Source organism: Myotis brandtii, unplaced genomic scaffold (genome assembly GCF_000412655.1).
Source record: "Myotis brandtii unplaced genomic scaffold, ASM41265v1 scaffold48, whole genome shotgun sequence".
NCBI classification, from domain to species: domain Eukaryota; kingdom Metazoa; phylum Chordata; class Mammalia; order Chiroptera; family Vespertilionidae; genus Myotis; species Myotis brandtii.
In genome coordinates this window covers 3,786,867-3,809,572 of record NW_005368341.1, presented here as the reverse complement: position 1 = coordinate 3,809,572, position 22,706 = coordinate 3,786,867, and the positions used below count along the sequence as shown (strand labels likewise).

General features: G+C 34.4%; 2 long non-coding RNA genes across 2 annotated transcripts; both read right to left on the bottom strand.

Moving 5' to 3' along the window:
* Positions 1-4,071: 4,071 nt before the first annotated feature.
* Positions 4,072-8,250, bottom strand: LOC102247967. Its single transcript, XR_001364038.1, has 3 exons — positions 8,161-8,250; positions 5,328-5,424; positions 4,072-4,215 (listed from the first exon to the last, which is right to left on the bottom strand). It is a non-coding gene; the product is annotated as an uncharacterized LOC102247967 (long non-coding RNA).
* Positions 8,251-17,126: 8,876 nt separating this feature from the next.
* LOC106727785 lies at positions 17,127-22,700 on the bottom strand. Its single transcript, XR_001364039.1, has 3 exons — positions 22,424-22,700; positions 18,765-18,953; positions 17,127-17,517 (listed from the first exon to the last, which is right to left on the bottom strand). It is a non-coding gene; the product is annotated as an uncharacterized LOC106727785 (long non-coding RNA).
* Between the last annotated feature and the right edge of the window lie 6 nt (positions 22,701-22,706).

Sequence of the window (22,706 nt, the reverse complement as noted above, 5' to 3'; positions counted from 1 at the left end):
CATGTGGTCAATTTATTGAAGTTACTGTACTTCAATGATGCCATGTTCTGATCAAAGCAAAAGGTTATGAAGATTTTTCTGTAATACATTTTCACTGCAGGCAACAATTAAAGGTATATTTTGCAGTCATTAGTTACCCTGCTGACCTCTCTTGGCAGAATATAAGGTTTGAATTGTCCAGGTACAACAATTACGTGGCATGGCTTATTAGATGGATTTGTTTGTGCCTTATAACCAAGAAGGAAATCAAAAGTCATCTCTCGTGGTTTAAAAATATCTCTACTTCCTAGTCTATGCTGATTATTCCAATCCTTCTTCTGATTTCCTGATCAATGGTTTCAAGATTCACTTCATCATAAATACTTACGAAATACTAAGTATAGTGTAGGGATGTGCAGTGCTGTTGGTGCCCTGACTCTATCACTTCATTACTTAACATTTCCAGACAGGACAGCTTCACTCCCTGCTCCCAGCAGCTTGAAAGCTTTCTCTCGTAGCCAGAACCTACTCTGCATGCACATGGGCCAGACCTAGTTACTGGGAATTAACAATTTCCTTCTCTCAGACTAACTCTCATCCAAGGTGCTGGGGGCTAGGGCTGGATATCCTAGCCCTGGACTGGATATTCTAGCCCCTCAGCACCTTGGTTCAGGTAATTCTGAGGTACGTTCTATATGACCTCCCAGAGTGCCTAGATAGAATTAAGGTCTAACTGCCCAGTGGTTATTTGCTTGATATATATACTCTTTACAAGTTTCCCTGTATTATTTGCCTCACTTCCCCACTTCCCTATCACATCCGTAATAAACTACTCACACTTAAATTCTTATCTCTACGTCTGCAAAGGGAACCCAGACTAAGAGGAGGAGATACAACGATGAATACAATAGGGATTTTATCTTCCAAGAATTCACAATCTAGAACAGGAGACCAATAATAAACTAAAAAGACAAAATCAATACCAAAAAGAAAAATATACAATATTAGTCTCCTTACTCTAAGATGTCATCCTACCTTGTAGCCATCACTGATATTGTACTACTACTTCCTGGATAACAGACTGTAGCCAAAGGGCAACAAAGAAGGTAGGAGTACAAACTTGACTAAATCCCTGACAGCTATGGAACAAAAGGAAGAGAACACCGGAGTAACAAAATAATGATTTCACTTGACAAGTTAATTCAAACTATAGCTTCTATAAAATGAATTTTATCCTTACATTAACCTTTTGACAGTCCATCAGTCCCCACAGCAACTATATAGACAGCAAAACCAAATCAATATTCTGGCCATCGTTCGCAATTGGTTTCTGATACGCAGGGAGGTGATCATTTGCAATGCAATATTAATTTGAAAAAATTGGGTATTATTTCAGAGCATTTTTTTAGAAGGCAACATGTGTGGAGTGACTGAGTGGATACCTAAGTAGTTCTCAACCTTCCTAATGCCGCGACCCTTTAATACAGTTCATGTTGTGGTGACCCCCAACCATAAAATTATTTTCGTTGCTACTTCATAACTGTTATTTTGCTACTGTTATGAATCGTAATGTAAATATCTGATATGCAGGATGTATTTTCAGGGGTTGCGACCTACAGGTTGATGATGAGGGAAAGCCTTTTGAGGATGAGCAGGGTAAGCATTGAGGGAACAACTGGTGCAGGTGATAGAGTTGTTAGGTATAGGAGTATGAGGTTTCAAGGAGAGGCCAAGACTGAGAATAGAAAATGAAATAATATACATTGATATAAATATAAATAAGTTTTTTTAAAATATAAAGCAGCCGTAACCGGTTTGGCTCAGTGGATAGAGCGTCAGACTGCGGACTGAAAGGTCCCAGGTTCGATTCCGGTCAAGGGCATGTACCTTGGTTGCGGGCACGTCCCCGGTAGGGGGTGTGCAGGAGGCAGCTGATCGATGTTTCTCTCTCTCATCGATGTTTCTAACTCTCTATCCCTCTCCCTTCCTCTCTGTAAAAAATCAATATATTTAAATATATATCTTTCAAAAAAATAAAAAATATAAAGCAACTGAATTATGAACAAAGAATTGAACCCAAAGCAGAGTGTAGACTCATGCCAAGATTTAAAAAAATATGTATTTTATTGATTTCAGAGGGAGGGAAAAAGATAGAAACATCAATGATGAGAGAGAATAATTGATGGGCTGCCTCCTGCACATCCCCCACTGGGGACCAAGCCTGCAACCCTGGCATATGCCCTTACCGGGAGTCGAACCCTGACCTCCTGGTTCATAAGTCGACGCTCAACTACTGAGTCATGCTGGCTGGGCTCATGGTGGAATACAGCAGGAGCCATTACGGTAGCTAGTAAACTTGAGTGCAACTCCCCAGCATCAGGGGGTACACTGAGTAGTACAAATTGTTGACTCTCTGCCAAAAGGGTGGAAGATGTTTGCTTTCAACTTGGTAAGTGTGGGACAGAAAGGATATGAGTATCTTTAAAAAATACAGGGTAGATCAGGACATGCCATAAAAAGGCGTTAATACACCATATAATCTTTCAAAAGGGAGCTGGCTTATTATCACAGTCCTCTAAATTAAACATTTAGTGGGAACAGGATGAAAGGACATGGCATCTAATGGCAACAATTCCAATCCAAGGCCTGATGAAAAATGTTGGACATTATTACATCTACAATTTGAATTCAAAACTATTTCAAATGATATTGATTATGGAAAATTACAAGGGAAAAAACCTGGATTCAAATCTGTATCTGACACCTGTTAGCTATGCAACCTTGGATGCTTTCACTTTCTAATTTATTTTCTCTGAGATTCAGTTTTCTATTTGATGAAATATTTATAATAGACACGTCTTTCCTGCCTGCTTCACAGGGTCAAAGTTAAAGAAATCTATTAACTGTAAAATCCCATAAAGATAATTTTCTTAAGCTAGATTAGTCACACTTTCCACCACCAATGTGCTTCATCATCTTGATGCCAAATACCAATTTTTAGGTACTCAATTCTTAACAGAGAAAACCACCTAAACTGAAATTTATAATTTCTTTAAGGACAAAATACTGACTTTAAAGTAGATGTAACCCATTAAAGTCCCTGTCCAATTCCTACGAGGTTTCAAAATTGTACCTCACCAATTTAAAAGTCACACGAAGTGGCCATTCGCCTGGGTACTTGTCTGAGACTCTCAAGGTAACCTATGATAATGGGGTCTAAAGATGACCTTATAACCAGTGACCAGAAAATTGAGAAAATATCCATCAAAATATTTCTTTACATGCTACATTTTGTAACTATATGTTACAAAAACATAAGGTCTTTTTACACTTTCCAAAGTTCTTTATTACTTTTATTCCATCTGATCATCTAGTAGTTGTCAGGTAGGTAAGGCAGATTTATGCTTGTCTTAGGAGGAAAAAACGTATGTATGTTCAAAATGGTTTCGAGGCATAACTTAAATTATATTTCCGGTGCCCAACTTTTCTATTTGGTGTTAATACTACATCATGTTAAATCAATTTTACATTTTAAATTATTCAACAGCACCAGTGATTCTACTTCTAAATAGTAACACATTCAAGTCTGAAAATATTCCTAATAAAAACTGTATAACAGCCCCATTCTAAGTCTTATCAGAAAGAATAATTTACTAACCAAATTAAATCTCCCACACAGAAAAGTAGATTAAGCAATTTAAAATGATTAATATCTTAAAACACAGGTTTTGAAGAATCATCTTAAAAATGTGAATGTTGTCTAAGCTTTAAAAATACAGATGAGATTAAGTTTAAAAGTAACTTAAAAGAAATACCTTATGAATAAGACTAATATTTAATTGACGTGGTTTAACTACTGAATTGGGGATATGGATTCTAGCCTCATTTCATTTTAACCTCTCTGAGCCTCAGTTAACATTAAAACAAAAAATCATAATAGGAAATTTTACTCTATATAATCAAGTCCTGGAAAATCATGAATACTATGAGAAAGTTAATTATTAGGCAAAAATCAAGACTTCTGAACCAAACCAAAATTAGATCAAAACATTTATTTTTTGTGTTACAAAAGCAAAAATAAAGCCAAGCAAGTAATGAAATAAACATTTTTTAAGTTTATTCATCCTGGATTCTGTGACCTAGAATTTAGTAAATAGTTCAACTTTAGGTTGCTTCAATACTTCTTCTGGATACTATGAGGTCTCCATCTTATAACCATGTTTCTCTAGTTCAGCTCTAAAATAAAACACAAAAATATAATATCACTAGACATTCTTTATGACAGATTAAAGAAACAGGTGGTTTTAGGAAATAATACAATAAATTAAAAATGAGCTAAATTTAGGCACCAATTAAAAATACTACCAAATTCCTTTAGTCCCTAGAAATAAATCTATACAAGAAACTGGATGTGAATCAACACAATGCTAGTAAAATTTTAATTTCCCACTAGTATTTCATATTCCTTAATTTTCTGATAATCTATTTATGGAAGAAATATATGAAATTTACTGCTATCTCCCAAATACCATAAAATGTCCGGTTAATAATAATAAATATTTAAACAAATTTTAAGAATCATTAACCATATAGTTAAGAACACAAGACATTGATATCAATCTTAGGGATTTCATAATCATCACAATAGGTATTACTGTTATTTACACATAAGAGATGAACAGATTGCTTTCCATATTTACATATATCTATTGAGCTAAGCAGACAGAAATTATAAATCAAATTTAAGGGTAAGCATTATTCTGCATTAGCTATACGTAGGCAAAATAAATATAATAAATAAGTTATAAACTATTAAATGAGACTTTACTTTCCTAATTTTAAATATGAATAAAAAATCTCAAAAATTATACTGGAAAAAATACACAGTTTAAAAAGACACTTTTTATAATTTTAAATAATTTATTCAACCTGAAGTTTCTGAAAATGTCAACTGCAATAGTTGATTAGCCTTATATAAAACATTTGCACAATAAAGTTTAGTTCTGTAATGAATTTCAGCTATTTAAACTACCATTCCAAATATCACCAGCAACTTACCTGCCACAATTCTGATTTTATAATAGTTCACCACAAAATTATTTGAGGGCCAATCCATGATAAAACATAATACAAATGTAAAGTATGACTAATGTGCCCTACATCATTACATCCAATAGACAAAGACTTTTGTCCTCAAGTGTAATTTAGTTTAGCCACTATCATACTATCCAAAGTAAACACAATTTAAAAAAGCACATGGTGGGAATGATGTATAATATTTATTATTCATTTCCTCACACTCGTTCAATTTCTTAAAAATTTTAGTTACTTATAATATAAATACTAACCTAAAGTCCATGAATAATATTAAGGCCAGAGATTATTCATATGAATCATCTTTCTTCTGCTCAGGTGTAGAGGGAAGTATGGACTAGTAGTAAAATGCTAGAGTAGGGGTATAAAGATCAGCACAAGTTTCTGACTCTACCCCTTCCTTTGCTAAATTTAATTAAAATGTTTCTTTTGCCCTCCCACCCAGGAAGTTTAAAATTATATTGCCTATCCTTCATATGTTTCCTATTTAACATTAAATTAATTTTAAAAGTTTCTTAAATAATAGTTTTCTGATGCCTTCAACACAATTAATGTACATTATTTACTTTCTCTTATTTTAACAACAAAGGCAAAACAAAACAAAAAACCCATCTGACTTCTTGACAGGAGGTGGTAACCAATTATATTTATAAATTATTTACAAATACAAAAGAAGTAATGATATGTTTCCCTATTAGCTAAATTCTTAGAGAACATGAAAACTTCTTTGCTAAAATTTAGGATATATAAGAAATCAAAAGGAAAAGAAATCAAGGCCATTAAGCACAAAACACAAAACAATATAAAAACACTAATATCAAGAGCCTGTTAAATGGAAAAATCCAGCAAAGAGAAGAAATGAGACACACATAGTGAATACATACTATTTGAAACAAACAAACAAACAAAACCAGCATTCCTTTTACAATAGAAAAAGACTAAGACTAATAGGTTTGGGAACTCCTCTTACTATCCCAAAAAACTATTGTTATATGACAGTGGCTATATCTGACACAGTAAATCAAGAACATAGTTTTTATGTAAAATGTGATGTGGGGTCAGGAAAATCTGATAATCCTACCTACTTCTGATATACAGAGAAACAAATATATCAGAAACAGCAAAAACAGGACTTTGAGTTACTTGGAGTCACAGATATCCTTTTTTCTTTCTACTTCTACTTGCTAAAGGTAATTACACTAAAAGAGAAAGAGACATGGAAAGTTTGTGGTAAGTTGTTGCTGAAGACAGATCTGGAGTTAGAACTCAGGGAATATGACTGACTCTAAAGTACAAACTGCCTCTCCGAAATTAGATGGGATTAGGACCAAATAACATCAGAAGATAGAAGAACATGTTTTTGTTTTTTTTTTAACCATGGTTTACAATACCACACTAAAGGCCTCAATGCATTTTACAAAGACTAGGAAGAGCATATTTGCTGGAGACTTGTTAATCGAGACAAGTTTTTAAAAGCAGAAATATAAATATTATCTGAGGCTATGCGGTCCAATATAGTATTCATACGTGGCAATTTAGTAAAATTAGTTCATTAAATGTAGTTCATTAGCTGCGCTAGCCACATTTCATGTGCTCACTAATCACACGAATGGGTTACAGAACACTTCCATCACTACAGTACGTTCTATTTGATAGAACTGGTGACATATGAACAACCTTGTAGGGAAAAATACTCATGACTCAAACAGGAAAATAAAGAGAAATACCTTATTCACTAATGGAGATACCAAGATTTATACACTATGGAAATCCACAAACCTAAAGGCAGAAACACAACAGAGAACATAAGACCACTGTGGAGGTGTATTATGAAAACAACAAGCCACAAAGAACATATGGATAATGCTCTATTTTCAAACCAGTAAAAAGGCAAGATGTAGTAGTGACAAGAAATCCCATTATAAATACATTTATTAAAAGTTCCCAATAAATCCGTAGCACTCAATAATGTCCTGATTTAATTTTTAAAAGAAAAGTGCTACTTTCTGGCTAATGAAAGAAAAAAGAGACTTTGGAGAAATTTGACTTAAAGATGCTCTCAAGGTCACTAATCATCATAGAGATGCAAATTAAAACCACAATGAAATATCATCTCATGCCTATCAAAATGGCTATCATCAATAAATCAACAAACAATTACTGGCCAGGATATGGAGAAAACGGGAACCTCAGGCATGTGTTGGGAATGTAGTAGACTGGTGAAGCCACTGTGGAAAACAGAATGGAGTTTCCTCAAAAAATGAAAAATGGAACCTTTTGACCCAGTGATCCCACTTCTGGGAATATATCCAAAGAAACCCGAAACACTAATTCAAAAGAATAAATGCACCTCTATACTCATTGAAGCATTATTTACAATAGCCAAGATCTGGAAACAGCTAAAGTATCCATCAGCAGATGAATGGATAAAACAACTACGGTACATTTACACATTGGAATACTACTTGGCTGTAAAAAAAAAAAGAAAGAAAATCATTCCTTTTGTGACAGTCTGGATAAATCTGGAAATTATTATGCTAAGTGAAATCAGTCTGAGAAAGACAAATACCTTATAATCTCACTTATATGTAGAATCTAATCAACAAAATAATTTAACAAACAAAATCAGATTGACAACTGTCAGATGGGAGAGAGGTTGGGGAGCTGGGTGAAAAATTGTGAAGAGATTAAGCATGAATGACTATACAGACTCAGACAACAATATGGTGATAGCCAGAAGGAAAGGTAGGTTCTAGCACTCTACGATTCTAATTTCTACTGAGTTATTCAATATTGGCAGAAAATTAACTTCAACAGAATTAAACCCACAAGGATAAAAAACAGTAAATATGCTTCTATTTAACCACTTTTGCCAAGAGCCTAGAAAGAACAAAAGTTCTAGGCACTTACCCAAAGTATTCATATTTAGAAACACAAGAAATGAAGGCAAAATGTCTTACTTTTCAAAATCCAAAAACATATTTCAAAGATTAATTATCTTTTAAGAGCTCAATTATCATATGTAGATGACATATTCTGTGCTTACAATTAATACTAAGTTATATAAAAATCTGGCTTAAAGTTTACCGTAACTGATTGGAGAAGTCATCCTCTACATTGTCATCATCCCAATTATCCTCCCAGACATGTGCATCTTCATCTTCATCTAAACCAGTCCAGTCTGAAAACAGAAACAGATGCTGTCTAAATAGTTCTCATATATTATTTCCATAAATACAAGAACTTCAGAAACTTTGCCCTGAAAACTCTAACAATTCAAAACATCTAATACCATATATACTACTATGAGAAATGGTAATCTTCCTCTTTAAATCTCAATTTATGCTGTCACATATGTTCTCTCAATTTTTGAATTTTCAGATAATCTAAAAGTTAATATACAAATTATATTTGCCATGAATATTTATTTTAATTTCAGGAGGATATTTACTTTCCTGATTTCTCCTTGGGCTAACTTTTATAAGGTCTATTTCATAATCTTTCAAAACATAGCACTAACAACACTAAGGTAAGTTGAGTAACAGGAAGATATCAGCCTGAAATTCAAAACTGCTAAACATTAAAAAGGTAACTCATGCACAGATAATAAAAAGTAGACCAAATATTTTCTTAAATTTGATTGTAAAATTGTTTTAGAGGAGAATGTCTTTATTCTTTAAGACATGTACACTGAAATATTTAAGAGTTAAGTGTTACTTTGTCGACAATTTACTTACAAATGGTTCTCAAAATATATATTTGATATATATCATATATGCTATACATGAGAGAAATAAAGTAAACATTATACCTCTTTTTTTAAATGAGGTATAATTAACATATAATGTTATATTAGTTTTAGGTATACAACACAATGATTTTATATTTATGATCACAAGACTAGTTAATATCATCACTATACAGTTACATTTTTTTTCTTGTGAAGACTTTTAAGATTTACTCTCTTAGCACCTTTCAAATATGCAGTACAGCATTACTGACTAGAGTCATCACTGCTGTATATGATAGCCTCATGACTTATTTATTTTATAACTGGAAGTCTATACCTTCTGACCCCTTTACCCAATTTGCCACCACCACGCCCCACTTCCCCTCTGTTTTAAACTTTTTTTCAGGGTTGAAAGTTTCCAAATTAAAATGTCAGAAAATAGTTTTTTAAAAATCGGTTTGGAAATTACCTCTGGAAGCCTTCCATATTCCCTTCTCCTCCTCCTTACCTTTAGAGATTAGATCCCTTCTTTTGTGTGTATCTCTATCACAGCACTTACATACTGTACAATCATGAGTGTCTGAGCTCAAGAGTAACAACTCTATTTTATCTCTGTATTCTTAAATTCAAACAGTACCTAGCATATGTACAACAAACAGTTGTGAAACACACAACAGAACTCTAAATCAGATCTTGTAAATTTTTGTTTGAACCCCTCCCCTTCAAAATCAGTAATTATGAATTACATTCTCTCTTAAATATGTCCTAGCCATTAGCTTCATCTTAGTAGATACCTATTAAAAACATGGCTAAGAATATTTAAACCTAAAAGAAAAATAATTAAATAACAAAACATGAGTTAGGCTTTTCTTATAATGCACATTTAGATTTAAAATTATTCAGCAATGACACATACTATAAATATTTTACTTGTTACATTATGTATCAAAAAAATTTAAAATGTGATATGTCTTTGTTATGATTTAAGAATAGAAGTAAGTATCTCCATTTACCTGGTCCCCCAAAGCAGAATCATGGGAGGCATCTTACCTACTCTTTCTCCTTCAACTATCAAAGTCATTATCCTTTCCAACTCCCAACTATCTCCAGAGTTTAGTCTCCCCCTCCCTATTCTTACTGCCACTATGTTAATTGAGGAGCAATTTTTCCCTTCATGGACTATTACTGTGGCCCTCTTTCTGTTCCCTCCTCTCCAGTCTTACACAGTATATACCCTTCCACCCACCACAGATGCCTAAAACAACCACCGCTATTCCTGTGGATACTATTCAACACCTTCAGATAGGAATGGCATTTTATTAAATTTGTAATTCTAATGCCTACAGCTAGGTGTTGGGCACATAGTAGAAATTTAATAAAATGCTATAGTTCCACTTAGAAACTATACTTCTTAAGTTCCCTTCCCGAGTTGTCAGTAAGAAGAAAACAGAGGCTAGTGATGGTTTCAGTAAAGCCAAGAGTACATAATTAAAGATAGAAGATATCAACAATATCATGTATTATAAATGTTATGTAAAATTCTCAATTATACTTAAGACTGCTTCTGAGAAATGTGATCACTTCATTCAATGATCCCCTAAGAGAGACCATGTGGAAACTATCTTTTAAGGCCACAGTGCCTAAAAAAAGATGAAAAAATTTCCCTGAGGCAATTTGTTTCAGGTTGCTAAGAAGCAACAACATACAGTCAAATGTATGGCTAACTTTAATCATTGTATAGGGCAGTGGTCGGCAAACTCATTAGTCAACAGAGCCAAATATCAACAGTACAACGATTGAAATTTCTTTTGAGAACCAAATTTTTTAAACTTAAACTATATAGGTAGGTACATTGTTATTAACTTAATTAGGGTACTCCTAAGGCTTAGGAAGAGCCACACTCAAGGGGCCAAAGAGCCGCCGTTTGCCAACCATGGGATAGGGCAGTGAATATATATTCATTAGTAAAAATTCTCAATAAAAAATGTGAATTTTCACTTGCATATATTTTTTATATCTCCTAGTAATATTATTGTTCTCAAAGAGGGAATATTGCAATTACCTAAATTGAATTCCTATTCTCTGAGGTCCTTAACAATAGTAATACTCAATAATAGTAAGTACTAATTACATCTCAAAATTAAGTTGGCTGAGCTAAATATATTCTTACATTTTTCTCCTTTCTTGTAGAAGTACCTTAAAACTTGAACTGAAAAATTTTATTGTGTGTGAAATTAACTATATTTTTAATGAAGAGTAGATTAAGAAGTTAAAGAAAAGGAAATCATATTCAGGATTTTCCTCAGTCTAAGGAAGAGTGATCAGACAGCTACTATAAACCAATTTAATAGATATAGCCATTCCCAAAGCTAAAGATAAACTGAAAGAATAACATTTCTGCACTTTTATAGACTAGAAAAGTTTCTTAGTTAAGCCTAAGTTAATCATTAGGTATAGGGACTAAAGAGTACTGTTACTCTCATAGTGCCATTGCAATAAGTAATAAACTGTTTACTATGTACATTATAATTATATATTACAATATTACATATAAACTTTCCTTTTTTTGTTCTAAAAAACAGACATCTCAATATGAAAGAAGCGAACTATTATAGGGTAAAAATAAATGGGGCAGAAATTGCAATATTAAGTATACAAGAGAGGAACATTAATAAAAGGTAATATGAGGTGTATCCTAAGATAAACCAAAGAAGCCTCATTTCAAACAACAGATATAATTCTCTGTAATACTATATCATTAAAAATCAACTAAATAATTTTAAATTTTAAAACTGAATAAAACACTTCAAATAATCTCAAACGTATCTTTTATAGAAACTTACATTCCTATATGTTGAACTTGTAATGAAACAACTAAATCCATTATCCCTTTTACAGCAAGTGAACAATAACTAATATTATTATTCCACATTTCCTCCAGTTACTATAATCTAGAGCTCTGGAGCTACCTAATAGTATTAATGGACAATTTAGGATTTTTTGTTTCTTATTTTGTTTTATTTTAATGACATTAAGGCCTTCCATGTAAAAATGTCACATAAAACAATTTCAATAAACTGCAATGTAGCAAGGTTTTTGGCTTTAGACTTCAAGTTTTATAAAATGGTTAAGACTGAGGACTGGTTAAAATTACAGAATTTTGGAGACAGAAAAAAGCCTTAGAGATCAGTGTACATTATACCCCTCTTTGTTTGAAAACCACCACCATTACTACTACCAAAAAATAGAGAAAGTGAAGACTGCCTTACAAGAAAATATTTAGTAACTTTTTCTACCATTATTTCATGATATCAAATCCTAGACTCTAAATATATTTGGGATAAGTCTAGAAATAGAAATTGTCAAATTAAATATTTGTTTTACTGATATTTTAAGGAGTCTTTATAAAGCTACCTAATGAAGTTTAATGTTCCACAAAATAATCTGAATTCATTAATACTGGATAATATGTTCTTGAGTAAAGGGGGTGATATAACTCAAGTCACAAATGAATTGTGTCAAGGTTGTAAGACACCAAACCTCACATCAGCCTGAACAACTTCTAACTAACCAGCTTCCTAAATTGTTCACTACATGGTTTCCATCTACACTGGTCTCTAAAAAGGAAATGGTAATGTGTCAAAAGATTCAAGTTAGAAATATAAAATAATAAGAATATTTTTTTCACATATCTCTTCTAACCTTGTAAACCTACCCTTTCCAGAACAATAAAGACACAGCCCCCCTACCCCCCAGGAACTTTTAATCTAATTATGACTTGATTAAAAATATTAATTTCAATACTGTTATTAGTTGATACATTCACGTGTCTTCAAGCTAGCTTTAATTCTTTTAACTTTGAGAGATTAAAAAAAATACTTAATTTGTACCCAACTGCTTCAGAGTGGCAGAAACATAAGTATTTTGTAACTTTTTTGTAGGAGCCCCAATCCTTAATTCTAAAAAGGCTAGAAAAAGTAAAAATTCTTAACATAATACAGATACTAGTTTGAACAGTCTTTTTTTTTAATTTCAAGAGCAGTATAATTTTTAGTTTATTGAGTTGAATTCTGATGATCATTTAATGCATAAGGATAAAGCATCTCTTCCCTCCTTTAACAACCACCTAAAGCTACTTTAATGGCAAGAAAGGAAAAGAAAGAAGATAAAGTCTCCCCCCAAAAAAGAAAATGCCTTATGAAAGAGGGGAAAACAGTATTATGAGCAAGATTTTAGGTAGAGCACACACACACACACAAAGACTTGACAATAGTTGCATATTTCTTTGGTATAATTATGCAGTATTTCATAATTATGATACTCGAGTATACAAAAATGGAAAAGCTAGTTAAATTCATTAATCATCACATAAATCTGAATATACTTTTTAACCTTAATGTCTTATCCTAGGAGTAAGATGCACGGAAGTCCCATGCCATTCTATCCTTCCATCCATCACAGATGAAGAATTCAGAACAATAATTAACTGTTTGAACTACAACTTAAGTATTTTAAATTATTTAACAAAAGTACCATTAAGAAACTTAGTGTTCACAGTGACAAACCAGAATCTATAATCTATTTTAGGTTAAAACTTTTAATATTTTCTTTATTAACTAGGAATATATTAAACTATATTAAGTAAGAAGTTTAAGTGACAGGGTATAAGAGCCTTAAATATTATTTTCAAAACTTACAAATTCTCCATATGCATATATGTTACAGTATATGTAAGTTATAATATATGTAAACTCCACTAAGTGAACATGTAACATAAATAAGCTGTGACTATTGTAATCTCTAGGATTTGGCTGACATCTCTTGCAATATATCTCTGACTGAATTGTGTTTTAATTTTTAATTATAACATAACACTGAGAATCATGCAATTTGATTTAATCACTTCATTTTAAAGCCTTAAACCCAGAAATACCTTTTTAAAAGGTTAAAACAATAAAATCAAACGAGGATACCAGATTCATAGTTAATGCCTTCCTTCAACATGTGGATGAGTTATAAAGCATACATGTTATCTTCAACACTAAATGCATTGCCAGGATTGTGATTAATCGTTTAAATACCGACATCTGTGTTGACTTCAGTGTGCAGGCCTCCAGATGTGTACTGGTAAAAAAATTATCATATTTTAAGAAGTCAGAGTTAGAAATAACCAGTAACAGATGCCTAATACATAAGTTTCTAGCAATTCTAAATTATTTAGGACTTTGCCCCCAAATATGGCTTTGTTCACATTTGTCAGTGAGAATTACATCTGTGACTAGCTTTAAATTTCAAAAATCTGAGCTATCAAAGATCCCATATACTTTATCTAAGTATCACCTTGACATTAAAGAGGGAAAAGATTTTTCTCTTTCTGTCCTTAAGATTACTTATTCTCCCCACCCTCCAACATACATTCCAAAATACCTTGAGTATGAAGGTTACCATTTTGGAGAAAAGTAAAAAGGAAATTCAATTTATACAAAATAGGGATGCAATATTCCAGTTTTCAGGAGCATCAAATTATCATTCATTCCATAAGAGCAAAGCTACTCTGAATATAAACAAACTAATCTCCAACAAAGTTTCTTCAAATAAAAAAAATGTGCATGTATAAAGAAAAATATGAAACAGATGAAGTTCGAAAAAGTTGTAAATTGTACACTCACAATCACAGATGAGTGTAAAAGAGAACAGCAATACTTGCAAATAGCATCATTATGCTCATGAATATGATGAGCCACACTAAATCTAGTCAGAGATAAACTTACATGTGTTTCTGTTTAAGCTGTATAAAATAAGTTAAAACTTTTTTTTAAATGTCACTTTTGTAGGTTATCGTGATACAAAAATATCTATACCCTATTATTCTATACATATAGAATAATGTCTATATTCAGTGGCTCAGAAATCAATAGCATCACTGCACTACTATATTTTCTCTAACAAGGACCAAAAATGTCAATAAGCAACTTCAAATCAGCAACCTAAAGCAAGTAATAAATGATGTTGGCACCAGACTACCAGTGACCTTTTTTAGTTATTTGTTGCCAGGAGTCTGAAAAGAAGCTCAAAATAACTTACATAACCATTTACAATTGTTCTTATATTTTAACAAAAGGAAATTCAAACATTACATTTCATAAATAATTTTTTAAAATATATACTATATATATGGCAGAATGATTCCACTACAAAGTCATGTTGACTTTGGTTACCTTTGTTAATCGATGATTTTGAATTCTCTCTTAAAAAATTCTCCAAAGCCATTACTCTCATCTTTCCCAAGTCCTCATGTCCTATACTCATCATTTTCCTCATTCTGATCCTCCATACTACTGAATCAAGGGTATCCAATGTGAACTCCACCATCTGTCATACATTAGACATGCCAAGTGCAAAATCACAAACTTGATTTTGTCTTACTACCAACACTCCATTATCAAACTAGTTGCCAAAGCTCCCTTGTTATTCTTCCATCACTCTCCTCACTTCTTTCCTAATAATAATCTATTTCAGGCCCTTACTCTTCACCTAAGCTATTGCTAATTAGCGTCCTTGACTCTATCTCTTTCTTTCTATCTCTTCAAATTAATTTTTCTGGGTTGACTTTCCCCAAACTGCCTATCTGAAGGAAAACACACACATATCGAACAAAAAAAATCCACATCCCACCTACCTAAGGATAAAGTCAAAACTGGTCATTTGGCTAAAGCCTTCCATGTTAGGCCCCAAACTACCTGCTTTGCAACCACTATTTTATAGCCAAAATTTACACACTGATTTTCCACCTCCAAGCATCTACTTCTTTGCCCTTCTTTTGGAAACCCCTCTCCTACATTTCTATATTTTGAAAACTCTGTTCAAATGTTGTTATCTCAGGTTGTACACAACTAGAAATCATTCCCCCTTTTCAACTGCTGTTGCACTTTATCAATTGATTAATCACCCTCCCCACTCCCCCAGCAGCAGCAATTGAAAGGAAACCAAAGGACCTCCTAATCAGAAGCCCAACAGATAAAGACAGTCAAATGCAAAGCTACTCTGGTTTAATTGAAGGTGGGGAGGAAAGGATTTGGAGACCCACATTCCAGATAAGCACCTGCAAAATACTGAAAGGCTCAAGCTTGGTATGAAAACTATTGATCCATCATCTCCACTGATATTTATATCATGAAGTCCAAAGACAAATATCTACCTAAGGAATCAAATTTGGCTAAGTGCAGCCTCTAGTTAACTGTAACCTTGGTCTTTTCCTGAGTCCCAAATATAAAACCATAAGGCAGCTGTGTATCTAAAACAGTATTGAAAAATGTCAGTTAGTAGCATTCTCTCTCTGCACAACTCAGTGCCAGATTTACAGGAAGCACTCAACAAATATATATATTCAATGAATAAGTAATTCATTATATGCTAATCACTGCCAGGGAACTTGAAGGATGATAGAGATAAAAGGAACATGTTCCAGAACAAAGACAACACCATTCCTACCAAGCATTACACATACAACAGAACACAAAACTGGGGAGGTAATGTTATTTGGTGAATTTTTAGTACCTCAGAAGAAAAATATAACTTTTAAAACTTTCATTTTCCCCTAAATCAGGGGTCCTCAAACTACAGCCCGCGGGCCACATGCAAATACAAATATTGTATTTGTTCCCGTTTTGTTTTTTTTACTTCAAAATAAGATATGTGCAGTGTGCATAGGAATTTGTTCATAGTTTTTTTTAAAACTATAGTCCGGCCCTCCAACGGTCTGAGGGACAGTGAACTGGCCCCCTGTTTAAAAAGTTTGAGGACCCCTGCCCTAAATGTTTCCACAGTCCATATCTTTCAATGAGTCATGTAAATCAGGATTGCTTACTAGTACTGCTTGTTCATTCCATAGAATCAGTGAAAGAGCTAATCAAATAATTTTTCTAAGCAGTTTTTACTGCATAATATCCTGGTCACCATCTCACCATCCCCTCCCAAGCACCAATATCTTGATTTGGGGGGTTTTCACTCCCCTGTTTTTTATACCTATTGTCCATCTGTTTACATCCTTAAACAAATGTATGCTATGTTCTATGTATTAAAATATTTTATATAAATAACCACACTAACTTAAAAAGTACTTTTGGAAAAAAATTAACAATATTTTTTAATTTTAAAATTTTAATACTAGAAAATAAATTATCAAATAACCCATAAACTCAACAAGCTTAATTGCGTATATACCTAAAATTACAAATAAAATATTTGTCAAAAATAGTTCAAATTCTAAGTAAATTAAATATCAAACATCATCCAAAATCCAAAGCCCTAAACAGATTGGGGGGAGAAGAGAAAGGGCTCTAATATTCACTGAATACCAACTTTATGCCAAACTCTATGATATGCACTTACACGTATTATTGTTATGGACTGAATGTCTGTGTTCCCCAAACCCCAAGATTCTTATGTTGAAGCCCTAACCCCTAATTTGATGGTATTTGAAGATGAGGCCTTTTGGAGGTAATAAGGATCCTATGAAGTCATGAGTGTGGAGTCCTCATGATGAAAACTATTAGTGGCATTATAGAAAAAAACAACAACACAAAAACACCAGAGAGCTTGCTCTGTCTTCACCTTGTAAGGGCATAGTGAGAAGGCCATAGTCTGAAAGCCAGAATGAAAGCACTGAGCAGGAAATGGATAGGCTAATATCTTGATCTTAGACTTTGCAGGCTCTAGAAAAGTGACAAAATACATTTCTGTTGTTTAAGCCACTCAGAATATGGAATTTTGTTATGGCAGCTCAAGCAGACTAATACAACCATGTAATCCTTATATGACTCTAATTATTACCCAAAAATCCTATATAATAAAAGGGTAATATGCAAATTGATCCTAACAGCAGAGCGACTGGGAATCACTGATCATTATGACACACACTGACCACCAGGGGGCAGACGCTCAATGCAGGAGCTGCCCCCTGGTGGTCAGTGTGCTCCCACAGGGAGAGCTCTGCTCAGCCACAAGCCAGGCTGACAGCTGCCAGCACAGCGGTGGTGGTGGGAGCCTCTCCCGCCTCCTCAGCAGCGCTAAGGATGTCTGACTGCAGCTAGGCCTGCTCCCCGCTGGCAAGTGGACATCCCCTGAGGGCTCCCGGGCTGCCAGAGGGATGTCTGACTGCCAGCTTAGGCCCAATCCCCCCGGGGAGCGGGCCTAAGCCAGCAGGTGGTCATTCCCCGAGGGGTCCCAGACTGCGAGAGGGCACAGGCCAGGCTGAGGGACCCTCCCGAGTGCACAAATTTTTGTGCAACGGGCCTCTAGTCTATATATATAAAAGTCTAAGCAACCAGCTGACTGGTCAGTAGCTATGACGCACACTGACCACCAGGGGGCAGGTGCTTAATGCAGCAGCTGCCGAGCTGGGGTCACTTGGCAGCAGCGGTTCTTGGGTGACGCAGTCAGAACCAGAGAGGAGGGAGCCCGATTCTGGAGTGTGTCACCTTAGAACCGCCCTCTCGCAATCTGGGACCCCTCGGGGGATGTCAGAGAGCCAGTTTCGGCCCCATCTCTGCAGGCCAGGCTGAGGGACCTCACCAGTGCACAAACCGCTAGTTATATATAAAGAAACTGAGAATTAAGAAGGTACAGTTCAATGAAAAACATAATGGTCAATCTCACACAAGAAATCAATCCAAATCAAAATGATGCAATATTTTTCATCCATTAGGTTTGCAATGCCTAAAATGTTTAACATGGAGTACTAGAAGCCCGATGCATGAAATTTGTGCAAGGGGCTTGGCCCATGCAGCCACGGCTTCGTCCAGAAGGTTGTTTGGCTGTCTGGTCTAATTAGCATATTATGCTTTTATTATTATAGATAGGCAACCTAATGAGGAAAAAGGTGAACTGTAGATGGGACTGTTAATTACTGTAATACTTCTCAAAGGCAATTTGAAAATATACATCAAATTTCAAAATGTACCTGGTCCTGATGAGGTGTCAGAGCCCAAGCAGAGCTTGGAGGGGTAGCATTCCTGTGGAGGAGTAGCACTGCATGGTTGTTATGTCAGAGCCTGAACAGGGTGAAGAAGTCATCCAATACTGGAGTGAGGAGGGGAGAGGGAGGCCTGACATAGAATGTTGATACCCAAGTGGCATGAGGAGGGCACCTCTATGTTCAGGGGACAACAAAGATTGGTTAGGGAGGAGGATGACCAAATAGACAATATATTTATGATAATGAAAGCCAGGTATCTCACTGTTGGGAAAGGTATTATGAATATGGAAAGGGGAAGAAAAAAACCCTGTGAGAATAAACCCTGTGACAAACAGATATTGGAGATCTCTGTGTGAAATCATAATTTTATACAAACACATACAATATAGATGTAAAAGTGTATATATGTATACACACATTTGTATACTTCCTAGTTCCTTCTACTGAGATGGTCCCAAAAGCAATTAGCATAACTGGAGTTAAGATATTGCCTTCTAAATATCATTCTCCAATATAAGGAATGTGCCTTGGAGAAACAGCTGATTCCAGGACTGGAGCAGGGAAAGTACAAGATTAGCTTGGAATACCTTGTTATGCTAGAAGGTATTTTAAGTATTACACAAAGATTGATGGTGACATGTCAAAAGGTCAAAGATAGCTTGAAGGGCTTCCCAATGTTCAAATATGGGACAATTTGAGGATGAAAGTAAATAATAGTAATAAATTGTAACCCACTGACTGAGAATCCATGAATCTGTACTGATATAAATAAGCAAATGAACAAACTGAAAGTTTGATGATGAATGGAATACTGTATTTACATGGTTTCAAAATCCCTCTTCACAAAATGCCAGTTAATTATGAAGGGAAAATTAGTAATCTAACAATGGAAAACTCTCTCAGACACTACCTTAATAAAGTGATAAAAATGAACATCATCAGTAATGGAACAAATGAAAATCATGTTCTCCCTGACAAGATGCAATAAGAACACAGCATCATGACTTTGATATTCCTGACAATGTGCAGAACCTGAATCTAATCATGTGGACACATGAAACAAGTCAAAGTTAGGTACATGCTATAACATAACTGGCCTATAATCTTCAAAAGTGTCAAAATCACGAAAGTTGAAGACAAACTGAGAACTACTCTAGACTGAAGAAGACTAGAGACATGACAACTGAATGTAGTGATCCATGATTCTAAATCAAGACATTTTTGAGACAATTAGAGAAACCTAAAGATGATTTGTGGATGATAGTAATGTATTAGTGTATTAATTTCCAAGTTTGATGGTTGTACTGTGATAATGTCTTTTTAGGAAATTCAAATTAGAATATACAAGGGTGATGGGCATCAGGTTGGCAACTTACTCTCAAATGCTTTAGGGCAGTGGTCGGCAAATTCATTAGTCAACAGAGCAATGATTGAAATTTCTTTTGAGAGCCAAATTTTTTAAACTTAAACTATATAGGTAGGTACATTGTTATTAACTTAATTAGGGTACTCCTAAGGCTTAGGAAGAGCCACACTCAAGGGGCCAAAGAGTCGTATGTGGCTCGCGAGCCGCAGTTTGCCAACCATGGGTTTAGGGGAAAGAAGAATGCACTTTCAATTACTCTCTAAGTTTGCAATTATTTAAAAGTAAAAAATTATATTAAAAAATATAAATGCACCTGTCAATTTGATCTAGCAAATTCTTCTCTAAGAGTTTATCTGATAAACACAAAAGCTAAATAGATTACTTAATATGCATACAAGGGACTAGTAGTGCACAACTACTAAAAAGCATAAGGTCAAGTTTTACATTAATGTGTAAACACGTGCCTAAGAAATAAAATATAAAAATCAAGTAGAAGAAATGTTATATATAATATAGTCCTCTGTGTGTATTTAAAAAATATAAACACACACAAAATAATATACATATGTATATATAAATTCTGGACGGATACTTAGTTTTGTTACATATTGGAGTTTTTCTTAGTAAATATTTGGTTTCACCTCCTAAGCTAATTTTGTATTCAGCAAAATCTTACTAACTCAAATTAACATGTAAGAAAAACTGAATTATAAACCAAAGAAGAAACATACAGAAACCTGAACAAAACAAAGTAATTTCAAATGTTTTTTGTCATTCTAAATGGAAAATTTCCTGAATGAAGTAGGTTCTACACATTCAAACCTGAAGACCACAAATATTCTGTAAGGTGACCAATAAATGGTGAATTGCTTAATACTAATAAACCAGTCTATTGTGAAGGCCTTTTTCTTCACAAAAAAATATTCTTTGCTTTTCCTTTTATCTTTAATGAGATTTTTTTACTATGTAACTACAAACATTTTGAACAAATTGCTGCTCACAACATAAACATAGAACAGGAACAAACTACTACTACATATTTTGCAAAAGCTGGTAAGATGAAAGTTGCTAAGAAAAATCATGTATATCATCAGGTACACAATTATCTCTAGATCCTTTTTAAGGAGTCAATTTTCAGCTACTTATTTTAAATACAGATTCATTCATTCAACAAGCATTTATTGACCATCTAAAAAGTACCAGGCACTTTGAAAAATGTTAAGATTAAAGCTTGGTTTGACTAACCACTTAATGGCAAGCTTTTTAAATCTCTGAGCTTCAGGACTGTGGTGATAATTAGACTAATTTAAATAAAGTACCTAATACTGCACCTTGTATATGATAAACAATGAATAAATGCTATTTCAAAATATGAAATTTAAGTTAGAAATGGGATCCTGCCCTCAATAAGCCAGTTTTCTACTGCATAGTTCAAAACTGGAGGATTATGAACCAACTTGAAAGTGAGGTAAAGAAAACATGTCTGACGATAAAGCTACTATCAAAACAGAAGACAAACAATCCCCACAACGTATAATGAATCCCAGAATTGAAAAGAAATGTGCTCGGGCTAGTTTATGAATTTGTGTAGTCTGCACACTAATGTCTTTCTTCTTCCATTAAAAAACAACAACTGAGTGCACTATATATACAAAGAACAAGTGTTCCAGCTGTGTGGTTTTATGATTTAATAGAATCACGATGGGTAAAACTTAGGACAATTTTAGTGACGCAAATAATGGCTTAATGTAACAAGTTTGTACACCATTATCCACAATTCTTTCTACCACCTTCAGAAAGACTACCCAATAGTAATCTCCTTTTCTTATGAGACAAATACCTATCCTAACTATAACATTTGGCCAATAAAGTAAATAATTTTGAAAAAAAAAAATCTAAGTAGCCACAACGATCTAACAGACAGACAGAACCAAATCTACCAGATAAACAGCTAAAGGGTTTAAGAACGCTGGTGTCAAAGGGGCCAGCTGTCCACCAATTCTTGCCAGTTATGCGACCCCGGGAAGTTTCTCAACAGTTCCAAGCTTCAGTGTCTCTCTGAAAAACTGTAAATATCAGTACCTTCTGGCTAGATTTGTCAAACTGGATTAGTTCCTCTAGGTAACCATGAAACTAATAAAAATATAGAACTTTAGGGTCCTAAAAAAATCCTTAAACTTAGATTAGTTCAAAGTAATCAAAGATGAGTGAGGAACACGAGTAACACAATAACGTGTATTAAGCACTAACACCTGCCCCCCCCGCCGCCCCATCCTACCTAACATTCATTCAGACTTCATCTGTAACGTCCCAAAAGTCAGCAGCACTGGCCTAACCAGAAACAACTCTGGGAGGTGTAAAGGCAAAGGAGGGCTGCTCAACCGAAGAAAATAAAGGGAAAAGAGGTGGGGTCACGAACGAGGTAGCCGGCTGACGAGGAGGACCAACCATCCCGGACACCGGCGCGGGGGCCCAGGGTCACCATGGCTCCTCCCAATGAGGAAGCAGAAGGCATTCAGCCTCCCCGGCGAGCCCACCGGGACGCGCCGAGCCCGGAGCCG